The sequence below is a fragment of the Hemitrygon akajei genome, chromosome 25 (genome assembly GCF_048418815.1).
Source record: "Hemitrygon akajei chromosome 25, sHemAka1.3, whole genome shotgun sequence".
Lineage (NCBI taxonomy): Eukaryota > Metazoa > Chordata > Chondrichthyes > Myliobatiformes > Dasyatidae > Hemitrygon > Hemitrygon akajei.
The window spans coordinates 36,913,568-36,929,020 of record NC_133148.1 but is presented as its reverse complement, the minus strand read 5'-3'; the positions used below and the strand labels follow the sequence as shown (position 1 = coordinate 36,929,020).

At 47.6% G+C, this 15,453-nt stretch overlaps 2 protein-coding genes across 3 annotated transcripts in view; both read left to right on the top strand.

Moving 5' to 3' along the window:
• The window catches only part of LOC140716524 (interferon regulatory factor 2-binding protein 1-like), a 377,150-nt gene that overhangs the window by 240,315 nt on the left and 121,382 nt on the right, over positions 1 to 15,453 (top strand). The gene's annotated exons all lie outside the window — the stretch shown is intronic.
• The window catches only part of LOC140716217 (guanine nucleotide-binding protein G(I)/G(S)/G(O) subunit gamma-8-like), a 44,108-nt gene continuing 41,051 nt past the window's right edge, over positions 12,397 to 15,453 (top strand). Inside the window, exon 1 of one of the 2 annotated variants that reach the window (XM_073028836.1) lies at positions 12,397 to 12,486. The gene's annotated coding sequence lies outside the window, so the exon portion shown is untranslated. The remainder of the gene's footprint in view (positions 12,487 to 15,453) is intronic. The other variant, XM_073028837.1, reaches the window with a different exon arrangement.

Below are 15,453 nucleotides of genomic sequence, written 5' to 3'. Positions count from 1 at the left end.
GGAGATTCACTCTGTATCTAATCCGTGCTGACCCTGTCCTGGGAGTGTGTGATGGGACAGTGTGGAGGGAGCTTTACTCTCTATATAATCTGTGCTCTCTCTGTCCTGAAAAGGTGTGATGGGGCAGTGGAAATGATTACTGTACACGTAACCCACACAGTCTTTCCCTTCAGAGTGTTAGTTGAGACAATGTGGACAAAGCTTTATTTTAACCCCTGCTCCCTCAGCCCTAGGAATTCAATTATTAATTCTTTTGGGACCTGTGAGTCATTAGCAAGGCCAGAATTTACTGCCCATTCCCAGCTATTCTTGAGAACATAGTGATCTGCATATTTGAACTGCCATGATCTGTCGGTGCTCCTACAGTGACGTTGTGGAAGGGAGATTATATCCAGGGACAACGTGGGGATGGAGATATACTCCAGGTCATATATGTCAAACTCAAGGCCCGCGGGCCAAATCCGGCCCACGGTGGAATTATCTTTGGCCCGTGAGATAATATCTAATTACTATTAAAGCTGGCCCCAGTAATCGAAGCACCTATGGCGTGTGATATGGCTAATGCTGAGTTTATTCAGGTACCAGGTTTTCAGGGTTTTTAGTGTTTATTCGGCAGTCTTCTTCATAAGAAACGGAATTTGTAAAGTGAAACACTTTGTAGTTATAGCAGAGACTGAGACACATGAGAGCAGGCTGAAAAAACGGAGGCAACGAAAGCTGCGTTCGCATGCGTCCGACTGATCCGGCCCGCATGAAGCTGCATTTTGCTCAATCCGGCCCGTGACCTAAAATGAGTTTGACACCCCTGCTCCAGGTGATGCGTGACATCTGGAGAACCTGGAGATGGTGTTGCTTCCACTGAGTGTAGAATGGGAAACAGCTTCTTCCGCCAGACCGTGAGATGACTGAACTCCTGACCACCACCTGGGTGTCATCAGTGCCTGCAGTGTTCGACAGTTTTTTGTTTAACTTCTGTTGTAAATGCGTTCGTTCATTATGTGCCATGTCGTATGACGTGGGTGATCACGGTCTTTCCATTACCACAGATGCTCTTGGCAAACTTGTCTTTGGTAGAGACGTACCTCCACCCCACCACCCATGTCGTAAGTGCACCCTAGCTAAACGTCAGTCTTCAGGAACGTACTTTATTATTTGCTAATTTATCTGTGGTAGTATTACCTTATGTCTTGCGTGTGAGCCCTATGTACTGTGTTGTGCATCTCGGTCCAGAGGAACGTTGTTTTATTTGAAGGTATACATGTCTACATTTGAATGACAGTGAATTCAAACTTGAACTTCCATTTGAACTGGAGAGCTATCCTTGTACTTCTTGGTAGCAGAGGTTATTTAAAATTCAAAGTTCAAAGTAAATTTATTACTGAAGTACACACTGTGTATGTCATAGTGTAGATCATAAAACATAGAATCAGGTCATTTGGCCCATCGAGTCTGTTCTGCCATTTCATCTTGGCTGATCTATTTTCCTCCCAACTCCATTCTCCTTCCTTCTAGCCGGAACTTTTCACGCCCTGTCTAATCAAGAACCTTTCGACCTCCACCTTAAATTCACCCAATGACCTGTCCTCAGCCACTTGTGGCAATGAATTCATCGGCGGCTGGGTATAAAACCCTGAGCAAATCTGCAGATGCTGGAAATTCAAACAACAACACACACAAAATGCTGGTGGAACACAGCAGGCCAGGCAGCATCTATAGGGAGAAGCACTGTCGATGTTTCGGGCCGAGACCCGTCGCCTGACAGTGTGTTGTAAAACCCTGAGGTTCATTTTCTTGCTGGCATACTCACTAAATCAAATGACCATGACGGAATGTCTTTACTTTGAACTTCCCTTTAAGATGGCGGTGCCTTCACGTGTGGGCGCCAAGCAAAGGTGCGTTTTTTGTTAAATGTTTTTTTATGATTGCAGGACAATTCTACTTCAAGGACGATGGGTACTGCAGGGCTACTCCATCAGCGAGCTGCTCGTTGGTCAGAGTAGCTGGACTGCAGTTAGCAGCGCAGCCGGCCGAGGGGTCAAAGGGGCCAGCCGATGTTCCGGAGAAGGAGCCGGTTTGGGCTCAGAGTAGCTGAGCGTGTGGCTGCCCCTAGCTCAAAGGCGCCGGCGATGGTGCATGAAGGCAGTCTGCGGTACGACCGTGGGAGATTGTCCCGGACGTTGCACTCGTGACCGCTGATTGGCAGCAGTCGTGTAAGTTGCTACATCCTGTTACCCTCGGCTGGTGGCATGACAGACAGCATGGAAGCTGTGGAGCCTCATTTGTAGTGTGGATTTGGCCTCAAGCCGAGGGCTTGCCTGCTGCTGCAGACCAGGTGAGGAGACATCAGCAGCATTACCGCATGGCGTCCACGCTCGGCTGGGGGCTGGCCTCTCTTGTCAGTGCTGCCCACCAGTGGTTGAGTGGTGGAATTACGGGCTGGAGTGCACGAATCTGTGCACGAATCTGTGCACTGCAGGGAGACCGTACTATCAATTGCAAGATGTGTCACTCAGACTCGTGGACTAAGTATATATGTCTTCCTGTCGCGTGAGTATTCTTCTTTGCTCTCTAATTTAAATGTGCTATTTTGTCCGATTTGAACCTTAGCCCCAGAGGAGCGCTATTTCGTTCGCTGTATCTACGTATGGCTGAATGACAATTAAACTTGATTTGATCTGATTTGAATTAATGAAAGATGGCACCCAACCGGGCAGGCAGTATGCAAAAGACAAGAAATTGCAAATACAAAAGAAATTAAATGAAATAATAATAAATAAATAATTAAGCAATAAATATTAAGAACGTGAGATGAAGAGTCCTTGAGAGTGAGTCGATTGGTTGTGGGAACATCTCAAAGAGTGAGTGTTTCATGTAGACGTGCTCAATAGTGGGGAGGGCTTTACCTGTGATGGACTGGGCCGTATCCACTACTTTTTTGTAGGATTTTCCATTCAAGGGCATTGGTGTTCCCATGCCAGGCTGTTAATATACTCTCCACTGCACACCCGGAATCCATCTTCCTCTCATGCCTACAGTCAATAGTTTCATATTCCCCATTTCTACATATTTCTTAAGTTGATATTATGCTTTGTTCATTTAGAGATACGCCACGGCAACAGGCCCTTCCAGCCCAATGAACCTGGGCACCCAATTACACCCACGTGACCAATGTGGGAAGGAACCGGGGCACCCGGAGGAAACCCCCATGGTCACGGGGAGAATGTACAAACTCCTGACAGACAACGCTGGAATCGTACCCGGGTCGCTGGCGCTGAACCAGCGTTACGCTAGCTACCATGCTACTGTGCCCACCCAATAATTACTGGAACCTTGGCCTTGGCCGCTTCAGTGAATTGCAACTCAGGTTGCTGCAGTCAGCTCAGTGGTCAGCATATTGTGGAAGCCTCATCCCAAAACGTGCCTCCCAGCTCTATGGCGACGCCCCAGCCCAGTCACATCCGGGTAAAACCGTAAGACATAAGAGCAGAATTAGGCCATTCAGTCCATCGCGTCTGCTCCACCATTCCACCAAGGCTGATTTATTATCCTTCTCAACCCCAGTCTCCTGCCTTCTCCCTGCAATCTTTGAGGCCCTCACTAACCTATCAACACCGCTTTAAATATACCCAATGACACAGCCCCCACAGCCGTCTGTGGCAATAGATTCAACAGATTCAGCACTCTCTGGCTGAGGAAACTTCCCTACATCTTTGTTCTAAAACAGGGGTTCCCAATTTTTTTTATGCCAATGAGACTTACCACTAACAAAGGGGTCCGTGGACCCTAGGCTGGGAACCCCTGGTCTAAGGGGATGTATTCTGAGGCTGTGCCCTCTGGTCCTAGACTTCCCCACTATAAGAAACATCTCCTCCACGTCCATTCTACCTAAGCTTTTCAATATTCGATAGGTTTCAATGAGGTCCCCCTTCATTCTGCTAAATTCCAGTGAGTACAGGCCCAGATCCATCAAACGCTCCTTATATGTTAGCCTTTTCACTCCCGGGATCATTCTCCTAGATGCTTCAGGATGAATAGCCTGCCTCCTTCTTGCCGAGGGAATTGGGGTCGCTCTGTAATCTCTGCTCTGCTGTACTGGCAGGAGTTGTGCAGATTGGCCGTGTACGGGGTGGGGGGTGGGGTGGTAATATGCCTTGTGTGCCCTGAAGGAGGATTGAAAGAAGGGAGCAGTGATTCACTCTGATCTATGGAAGGCTCACTGTGACTCCTTTGTAAAAGAGGTCCCTCTCCCCTCCGCTCCCTGAGTTGTAGTTACTGGCTGTGTGAGAGATAGATTTGCAGATGACACAAAGCTGGGTGGCAGTGTGAAATATGAGGAGGCTGTTAGGAGAATGCAGGGTGACTTGGACAGGTTGGGTGAGCGGGCAGATGCATGGCAGATGCAGTTTAATGTGGATAAATGTGAGGTTATCCACTTTGGTGGCAAGAACAGGAAGGCAGATTACTATCTGAATGGTGTCAAGTTAGGAAAAGGGGAAGTACAATGAGATCTAGGTGTCCTTGTTTGTCAGTCACTGAAAGTAAGCATGAAGGTACAGCAGGCAGCGAAGAAAGCTAATGGCATGTTGGCCTTCATAACAAGGGGAGTTGAGTATAGGAGCAAAGAGGTCCTTCTGCAGCTGTACAGGGCCCTGGTGACACCACACCTGGAGTATTGTGTGCAGTTTTGGTCTCCAAATTTGAGGAAGGATATTCTTCCTATTGAGGGATTTCACGAGGTTAATTCCTGGGATGACGGGACTGTCATATGTTGAAAGATTGGAGCGATTGGGCTTGTATACACTGGAGTTTAGAAGGATGAGAGGGGATCTTGACTGAAACATATAAGATTATTAAGGGATTGGGCACGCTAGGGGCAGGAAACATGTTCCCAATGTTGGGGGAGTCCAGAACCAGAGGCCACAGTTTAAGAATAAGGGGTAGGCCATTTAGAACAGAGATGAGGAAAAACTTTTTCACCCAGAGAGTTGTGGATCTTTGGAATGCTCTGCCTCAGAAGGCAGTGGAGGTCAATTCTCTGGATGCTTTCAAAAAAGAGTTAGATAGAGCTCTTAAAGATAGCGGAGTCAAAGGATATTGTGAGAAGGCAGGAACGGGGTACTGATTGTGGATGATCAGCAACGATCAGATTGAACGGCAGTGCAGGCTCGAAGGACCGAATGGCCTACTGCACCTATTGTCGATTGTCTATTGCTGGATACCCTCTCCACTGGAGTGGGAAGGGGGTTCGTTGTCACTAGTGACTGAGTTAATTTAGGTCTTCTCCACAACCCTCTTTTCCCCTCTGGCCCATCTCCCCCAACAAGCCTACCCATACCCCCATGGGTGAGTCCTTACAGCTAGTAGCAGGAGAATACTCTTCTAGTAGTGACCTTCACTCAGGAAGTGCAAGGGTGGGTCGGTGAGTTTGTAGGTGACACGTGTGTAGCCGGCTCCCATAGGTGGGATATTGACAGGACGCCGAGCTGGGCTGAGAAGAGGCAGATGCAGTTCAATCCAGAGAAGTGCAAAGTGACCGCTTGGTGCGTGGCGGGGGTGGCGATATGTCTCTACCAAGGGAGGTGTGAGCCGCTCATTCCCTCCGCTAGCCTGCAGGTCACCCTTGGGAAGGTGTAGCACCTGCTTAGCCCCCAATCAGAGCCATGGGAGCAGGTGGTGGATGGCCGTACGAGCAGCCAGTGCACATCACAAGTTCTATGTTTTACAGCAGTGTGTCAAAGTTTTAGCACATACATATAGTTCAGGTGCACCCTTCTGCTTACTGCTGTAGTAATTTTATGTATCGCTCTGTACTGCTACCGCAAAAATAAAACAAATTTCATGACACAGGTGAGTGATGATAAACCTGATTCTGATCTGGGTCTCTATTGTGGACTGAGAGTGGGAAGGGGGCAGGGAGAGGGGAATCATGGTTGAGAAAAGGGGAAGGGAAAGTGGAGGGAGCAGTTGTACAGGTAAGATTATGGTCCTTTTCTGACCCCGCTCCCAGTGCGAAACCAATTCCTAAACTATACCAACCCCAGTGGGACCACAGTCCTTACTGGACCTGGCCTCCAGCGCCACGTTACCCCCAGTGGTACGCCTGCCCTCGTGTGACCTCATCGCACTGCCACACCACACCCAGGCTTCTTTGGCAGATTCCCTGGACAATACCCCCCTCTACTGGCAGCAGATGTAAATAACACAAGAATGGGCCAAGCTGAGTCTCAGGGAACGATAAGACCATAAGACGCACAGGAGCAGAATTAGGCCATTTGGCCCATCAATACTATTCTGCCATTTCATCATGAGTTATTATCTCCCTCCACCCAATTTTCCTGCCTCCTCCCTGCAACTTTGACTCCCCGACGAATCGAGAGCCTATCAACCTCCGCTTTAAATATACCCAGTGACCTGGCTTCCACAGCTGCCTGCGGCAATGAATTCCACAGATTTACCGCTCTCTGGCTAAAGAAATTCCTCCTCAGGTTTGCTTTGAAGGGGCACCCCTCTATTCTGAGGCTGTCCTAGACTCTCCTACTAATGGAAACATCCTCGCCTTCGTGCGTGTTACTCCAGATTTCCAGCATTGGCAATCTCCCTTGACATCTGCACCCCAGCCCCGCCACTCTCCCATTAGGCCAAGGTTATCTGGAAACTGGGAAGAAATTGTGCATTGACTTAGCCCCGGTTTCAGCATTGGTTTATGCTCAGTTCTGGTCGCCTCACTACAGGAAGGATGTGGAAACCATAGAAAGGGTGCAGAGGAGATTTACAAGGGTGTTGACTGGATTGGGGAGAATGCCTTATGAGAATAGGTTGAGTGAACTCGGCCTTTTCTCCTTGGAGCGACAGAGGATGAGAGGTGACCTGATGGAAGTGTATAAGATGATGACAGGCATTGATCTTGGGGCTGACAAATCTCCGCATAGAACACTGAACAGTGCTGTACATTGTTTCAAACAGGAAGGTCAATTCAATTCAATGCAGGAAGAGGCACTTTGGCCCACAATCCCTGCACCGAACCCGGTGCCCAATTAAATTAAATCTCTTCTGCCTGCACGTGCCCCACACATCCCTCCATTTGCAGTGTATTCGTGCCGCGCAACGTAATGAGAGCTGTCCTCAGTGTGAAGCTGGGACTTTGTCTCCACAAAGTGCATGGTGGTCGCATCTGTCAATGGTGTCATGGACAAATGTGTCAGACCTGAGGAAGGGTGCTCCAAGGCACGGGGTCAATAGGGTGTTCAGAGGGTTGCAGACACACACCGCTCCATCGTGGGCATCCACTATCGAGGACATCTTCAAGACATGATGCCTCGGGCAGCCTTAAACCTCACCATCAGGACGTGCCCTCTTCCCATTCCTACCATCAGGGAGGAGGTACACAGAAGACCCACCCTCAATGTTTTAGGAAGTGTTCCTTTCCCTCTGTTATTGAACCCATGAACACCATTTTGCATAGTCTGTTTACTTATTGATCTATCCATCTATCGATCTATCAATCTACCTGTCTATTGATCTATCGATCTATCTGTCTATCAATCTATCTATCGATCTACCTGTCTATCGATCTATTTATCGATCTATCAATCTATCTATCTGTCGACCTATCTGTCTATCTATCTTTCAGTCTATCTGTTTATCTGTCTAGATAGATAGATAGTTTATCTATCTGTCTGCCTATCTATCCATCTATCTATCTATCTATCTATCTATCTATCTATCTATCTATCTATCTATCTATCTATCTATCTATCTATCTATCTATCTATCTATCTATCTATTTATCTATCAATCTGCCTATCTATCTATATCTATTTGTCCATTTATTATTGTAATTGTGATATCGAGCCATACAACACAGTACAGGCCTTCAGCCCACAATGATGGGCCAACATTGTTACCGACTCCAAGTTCGATCAAACCCTTCCCTCTTCTATAGCCCTCCATTTTTCTGTCATCCATCAACCCCTCTGCATCTCTTGAAAATCCCTAATGTATCTGTTTCTAACACCACCTCCAGCAGAGTGCTTTCTGCACCAGCGACTCTGTGTGATAAAACCTACCTCAGACATCCCCTCCTACACTTTTCTCCAGTCTAGGCTCTAGCTCTCCACTTGATCTATGTCTCTGTTAATCTTGTACACCTCGATCGAGTCACCTCCTATCCTCCTTCACCTCAAAGATCAAAACCTGAGCTCGCTCAAACTTTTCTCGCAAGATATATTTGTCTACCCCAGGCAACATCCTGGAAATTCTGCTCTGCACCCTCCCAAATAGTAATTTTTAAAGATCTATTGTGCTGTACAGTCGTTGCAAAAATAACGAATTTCATGACACTTGTGGTGATGATTATCATGATTCTGATATTGGCCTCTGGGTAAACGCAACTGGCAGACATGTTTTCAAGCATTTTTAATCTCTCCCTCTCCGTGTAGAGTGCCCTCCTGCTTCAAATTATCCATCATTGTCCCTGTACCTAAAAAGACCAAGGTAACATGTCTGAATGACTGGTGTCCTGTCGCACTCACCTCAATAATAAGCAAATGCTTTGAGAGGCTGGTCAAGGACTACATCTGCAGCTTGCTACCACCCACACTGGACCTCCTACAATTCGCCTACCGACACAACTGATCGACAGATGACGCAATAGCTACATCTCTACATACCACCCTTACACATCTGGAGAAGAGGGATGCTTATGTGAGAATGCTGATCTTGGACTACAGTTCAGCATTCAACACCGTAGTTCCATCCAGGCTCAACAAGAAGCCCAGAGACCTCGGCCTTCACCCTGCCTTGTGCAGCTGGATCCTGGACTTCCTGTCAGATCGCCAGCAGGTGGTAAGAGTGGGCTCCCTCACCTCTGCCCCACTGCCCCTCGGCCTCTCTGCCCCTCAGGGCTGTGTACTGAGCACCATCCTTTACTCCCTGTATACCCATGACTGTGTTGCCACCCACAGCTCCAATCTACTAATGAAGTTTGCTGACAACACTGCACTGATCGGCCTCATCTCAAATAATAATGAGGCAGCCTACAGAGAGGAAGTCATCACCCTGACACAGCGGTGTCAAGAAAACAACCTCTCCCTCAATGTCGCAAAAACAAAGGAGCTGGTTGTGGACTACAGGAGGAATGGAGACAGGCTAGCCCCTATTGACATCAATGGATCTGGTGTTGAGAGGGTGAACAGCTTTAAGTTCCTCAGCATAAACATCACCGAGGATCTCACGTGGTCTGTACACACCAGCTGTATGGTGAAAAAGGCACAACAGCGCCTCTTTCACCTCAGACGGCTGAGGAAGTTTGTTGTGGGCCCCCAAATTCTAAAAACTTTCTACAGGGGCGTGATTGAGAGCATCCTGACTGGCTGCATCACTGCCTGGTATGGGAACTGTACCTCCCTCAATCACAGGACTCTGCAGAGAGTGGTGCGGACAGCCCAGTGCATCTGTAGTTGTGAACTTCCCATGATTCAGAACGTTTACAAAGACAGGTGTGCAAAAAGGGCCCGAAGGATCACCGGGGACCCGAGTCACCCCAACCACAAACTGTTCCAGCTGCTACCATCCAGGAAACGGTACCGCAGCATAAAAGCCAGGACCAACAGGCTCCAGGACAGCTTCTTCCACCAGGCCATCAGACTGATTAACTCACGCTGACACAACTGTATTTCTATGTTATATTGACTATCCTGTTGTACATAATATTTATTATAAATTACTATAATTGCACACTGCACATTTGAACGGAGACATGACCAAAGATTTTTACTCCTCGTGTATATGAAGGACGTAAGTAATAAAGTCAATTCAATTCAATTCAATTTTATTGTTGACTGAGAATGGGGCAGTGAGAGGGGGATCATGGTTGGGGAAAGGGGAAGGGAGAGGGGAGGGAGAGGGAAGCAACAGAGAGACATTCTGTAATGATCAATAAACCAATTGACTGGAATCAAATGACCGTGCCAGATTTACAAGCTCCATGTTATATAGCTTAGGCACCCTAGCTATATAATGTATGTTCTTCAGACTCTTGTACAGTGCTGCACATCAGGATAACCGGATTCCAATTCTATTCCCTCTGGAGGGTCTGTCCTGTTGGTGAGACCGGGCAGTGATGGGGAGACTGGTATGTTGATTCCGTGAGTACTAGATTACTAGCCTGTTGTTTGACTAGTCCATGGGACAATCCTCCCAATCCCCACTCCAGTCCCTGGTACTTGTGATTGGCCTGGGAACAAACATATTTACCGATTCAGTGCTTGGATGGGTTCCCTGGCCTGAGACATTCATTTTTCTTTGCCTGACATTCCGAGCACTCCCAGAGTCTTCTGATCTCATTCCCAAAACGGACACTGCTCTGTGCAGTGCCGCGGGAGCAGATTGGAGGAGATTCACGGAAGTTCTCAAGACTTCCCCATCGACTCCCGGGAATCCCTGGTCCGTGACCTCTCCGGTGGAGAGGGGAATCCGAGACTCACTGGGGGTGTTGGGTTTGGAATGACACGTCCGTGTATCAGGAGAGCTGCATGCCCGGCACAAGGAGCAGAAGGAACACGCCACACACTAATTACACGTGTGTGTGTGTGTGTGTGTGTGTGTGCGTGTGTGTGCGTGTGTGTGTGTGTGTGCGTATGTGTGTGTGTGTGTGCGTATGTGTGTGTGTATCTGTGTGTGTGTGTGTGTGTGTCTGTGTGTGTGTGAGTGTGTGTGTGTGTGTGCGTATGTGTGTGTGTATCTGTGTGTGTGTGTGTGTGTGTGTGTGTGTGTGTGTGTGCGTATGTGTGTGTGTATCTGTGTGTGTGTGTGTGTGTGTGTGTGTGTGTGTGTGTGTGTGTGTCTGTGTGTGTGTGTGTGTGTGTCTGTGTGTTTGTCTGTGTGTGCATGCAAGTAAGAGAGAGGGGGTACCTATGTGTCTCAATTTGTATGTATAGGTGTGTGTATGTGTAACCTGCGTTGCTCAGAAAGTGTTTGCTTGTGCACAGATGTGTGCCTACTTGTTTCTCATTGTGTACGTGTGAGTGTGTGTGCAGCATATGTGTGTGATTGTGTGTTCTGTGTGTATATTATGTGTGAGTGTGTTCTTCGTGTCTATATGAGTGTGTGTGTGTGCACGGTTGTGTATGAATATGTTGTGTGTGTGTCTATACGTGCGTGCACGTGTGAGTATATGTGTATGTTTGTGTGTATGTGTCTGTAGGTGTTGTGCATGTATATATGTGTCTGAGTGTTAGTGTGTGTGTGTGTGTCTTGTGTGTGTATATACGTGTCTGAGTGTTAGTGTGTGTCTGTGTGTGTTGTGTGTGTATATACGTGTCTGAGTGTTAGTGTGTGTCTGTGTGTGTTGTGTGTGTATATACGTGTCTGAATGTTAGTGTGTGTGTACGTGTGTCTTGTGTGTGTATATACGTGTGTCTTGTGTGTGTATATACGTGTGTCTTGTGTGTGTATATACGTGTCTGAGTGTTAGTGTGTGTACGTGTGTGTTGTGCATGTATATACATGTCTGTGTTAGTGTGTGTCTGTGTGTGTTGTGTGTGTGTATATATGTGTCTGAGTGTTAGTGTGTGTACGTGTGTGTTGTGTGTGTATATACGTGTCTGAGTGTTAGTGTGTGTACGTGTGTGTTGTGTGTGTATATACGTGTCTGAGTGTTAGTGTGTGTACGTGTGTGTTGTGTGTGTATATACGTGTCTGAGTGTTAGTGTGTGTACGTGTGTGTTGTGTGTGTATATACGTGTCTGAGTGTTAGTGTGTGTACGTGTGTGTTGTGTGTGTATATACGTGTCTGAGTGTTAGTGTGTGTACGTGTGTGTTGTGTGTGTATATACGTGTCTGAGTGTTAGTGTGTGTACGTGTGTGTTGTGTGTGTATATACGTGTCTGAGTGTTAGTGTGTGTGTACGTGTGTGTTGTGCATGTATATACATGTCTGTGTTAGTGTGTGTGTGTGTGTTGTGTGTGTATATACGTGTCTGTGTTAGTGTGTTGTGTGTGTGTGTTGTGTGTGTATATACGTGTCTGAATGTTAGTGTGTGTGTACGTGTGTGTTGTGTGTGTATATACGTGTCTGAGTGTTAGTGTGTGTATGTGTGTGTTGTGTGTGTATATACGTGTCTGAGTGTTAGTGTGTGTGTATGTGTGTGTTGTGCATGTATATACATGTCTGTGTTAGTGTGTGTCTGTGTGTGTATATATGTGTCTGAGTGTTAGTGTGTGTGTGTGTGTGTGTGTTGTGTGTGTATATACGTGTCTGTGTTAGTGTGTTGTGTGTGTGTGTGTGAAACAGAGTGAGTGAGATACCGGTGTGTTTCTATGCCAGCCTGAGGCTGTGTGACAGCGCTGTCCTACAGGGACCAAGTTGACGAAACAAGCTTAGGGAGGGACTCTCTTAGTCTCTGTGGATCTTCCTACTGACTCAGTCGCTAACTCACTGGTCGCTTGTACAGTTGCCCAGGACAATATTGGAGCCACTACTGAGCAGGTACGTGAACCCTGTGCTCACTGCGCTAGCCTGAGCACTCTCTCCTTACCCTGACATTGCCTCTGAAAGCAGAGTGCGCCGAGTCTAGGCTGGACACTGCTTCCCGATTTCACAGGGGCTGTGGCACTTCCACAATCTGAGTACAAGTCCTGATAGGTGTGAGCCCGTACGCTCATCAGGTGTAGTCGCTTGCCGAACTGTTTATATCTGTTGTATAACACACACAAAATGCTGGGGGAACTCAGCAGGCCAGGCAGCATTTACGGAAAAGAGCAAACAGTCGACGTTTCGAGCCGAAACCCTTCGGCAGATTTCCAGCATCTGCAGATTTTCTCTCCTTTGTTATATCCGTTGCATATATGTGATTCCACACACAGATGTATCACAGATTGTGTATCTGTGGTACATCTTTATGTGTTACCCAATGTAAGTATGATACTGGGTACAAATGCAAGGATGTGTCTATATTCAAACGTCTATATGTTTCTGTGTATATCATTCCAGTACATGTAGCTATTTGTGAGTGTGTGTGTGTGTGTGTGTGTGTGTGTGTATCTGTGTGTGTGTGTGTGAGTGTGTGTGTGTGTGTGTGTGTGTGTGTGTGTGTGTGTGTCAGAGAGAGAGAAAGTATCTATGAGTGTGAAAGAGTGCCTGAGTGTGTATTTGTCTATGTCCGAGTGTTTGCACCTACACTGAGGAGTTAATAGGGTAAACTTCCATCTGCAGCCCCCCGTGGCGCTGACTCTGGAGGGGTTTTTAGCCAAGCGAATGCCTAGGCAGAAAAATCCCCTGCATTCCTTCTATTCTCCCAGACCCATCTCCCCACACCCAGGAATCTGGGCTCACCCTATTCCCACCCACCTCCAGCTCCACCCAAAGGGCACCCCTTTTGTTCTGTATTGACTCAAGAACTTAGGGCAGCGATGAGGGTCCTCCATCTCTGGCGGTGTTCGGGGCTTCCTTCATCGTGTCAGTAGCTTCCTCTCGGTTCTCACTACCGTCAGTCACACAAGTCCCGGTGGAGACTCAGGAATACTGTCACACTCGGATGTAGAACGATTCTTCATTGCTGTTTCCATAACAATTTTGTTTTTATCAGTCAGGGTTGTTGGCTCTGAGCTGAACCCCAAAACCTGAAAGGCCGGTGGACGACTCCTAGTCTGGCCTCTACCCTTTGACCCGTTGGGCATGGATGACCCGACCAGACCGAGAGATCTGGCTCCAGCCAGCATGGCTCTCCGGGTCACTGAGGCACGCAAGCCCCCAAATCCCATGACAAGGCTGTGGTCCTCCAGGAGGGGGACACAGGGCAAAGGAGTGGAGAGCTGGTCTGTTGAGGAGCTCACCAACACGATCGCTGGGAATGAACGAGCTCGTGAAGTGAAGTGAGTAGCTCAGGTCAGTCAGAACCCCCTGTTGACCTCCCAGCCTGTTCTCACTCAGATGTTATACCCCCTGGGTTCTCAACTGATAACCAGCAGACTTGTCCCCTCCAGGGTCAGCAGCCTGCATTCCTGTGCAATGCCCACCCAGTCTAGTCCATCACGAGGAGCTTTGCAGCCAGTGAAGTGGGTCGATTGTGGTCCAGCCCACATAAGCAGAAAGATCCCACAATGACAACTCTTTACGTCTATCCATGGCCTCCTCAAGATGAGGCCACAGTCAGGTTGGAGGAACAACACCTTATATTCTATCTGGGCAGCCTCCAACCTGATGACAAGAACATCAATTTCTGAAACTTTTGGTAATGCCACCTCACTCCCCTTCACTATTCCCCATCATCATTTCTCTCTCTCACCTTATCTCCTCCCCGGCTCATCATCTCCCTCTGGTGTTCCTCCCTCCCCCTTTTCTATTCTCCATGGCCTTCTGTTCCCTCCTATCGGACTCCCCCCTTCTCCAGCCCTGTATCTCTTTCACCAATCAACTTCCCAACTCCTTACTCCATCCCTCCCCCTCCCAGTTTCACCTCTCACCTTGTGTTTCTTTCTCCCCTCCCCATCTTTCAGATCTGCCCTTCATCTTTTGTTCTCCAGTCCTGCGGAAGGGTCTTGGTCCAAAATGTCGACTGTACTATTTTCCACAGATGCTGCTAGGCCTGCTGAGTTCCTCCTGCAATTTGTGCATGTTGCTTGGATTTCCAGCATCTGCAGATTTTCTCTTGTTTGTCTTTAATAATGCTTTATGATTTTGCAGTAAGACAGCATTAAAGAATTAAAAGCATAAAAGCATAAAAGGCATTTCATTAAATCCATTCAGATATTGAAAGGCCTAGATAGAGTAATAGAGTGATGGAATGAAGATATGTCTCTACCAAAGGAGGTGTAAGGCACTCCTTCCCTCCGCTAGCCTGCAGGTCACCCTTGGGCAAGGTGTAGCACCTGTTTAGCCCCTGATCAGGGTCACGTGAACCCATGGGAGCAGGTGGTGGTTGGTCGTATGAGCAGCCGGTGCAGATCACAAGTCCTGGTTATGCGACCACTGACGCCAGGCAGACAATCTCTGAAGGGTATTGATAATGGCTGGGATCACCCGTCTTGTAAAGACACTGCCCAGAAGAAGGCAGTGGCAAAGCAGTTCTGTAGAGAAATTTGCCAAGAACAGTCATGGTCACGGAAAGGCCACGGTTGCCTACGTCATATGACATGGCACAAAACGAACGAATGAGATAGAGTAGACATGGAGAAGATGTTGCCCATAGTAATTTTGTTAAGTGATTCATGGGCACTTGAATCATAGAACATAGAACAGTGCAGAACAGTACAGGCCCTTCGGCCCACAATGCTAACCTACTTCACAATTAATCTAAACCTTCTCTCCCTACATACCATCGATGGACCAGGTTTTCCAGCAGCTGCAGAATCTCTTGTGTTTAAGATTTGCCTGGAACTGGGGCCCAAGTTATAGTTCAAAGTAAGTTTATTATCAAGTACAGATAGGTCACTATATACAGCCCCAAGATTCATT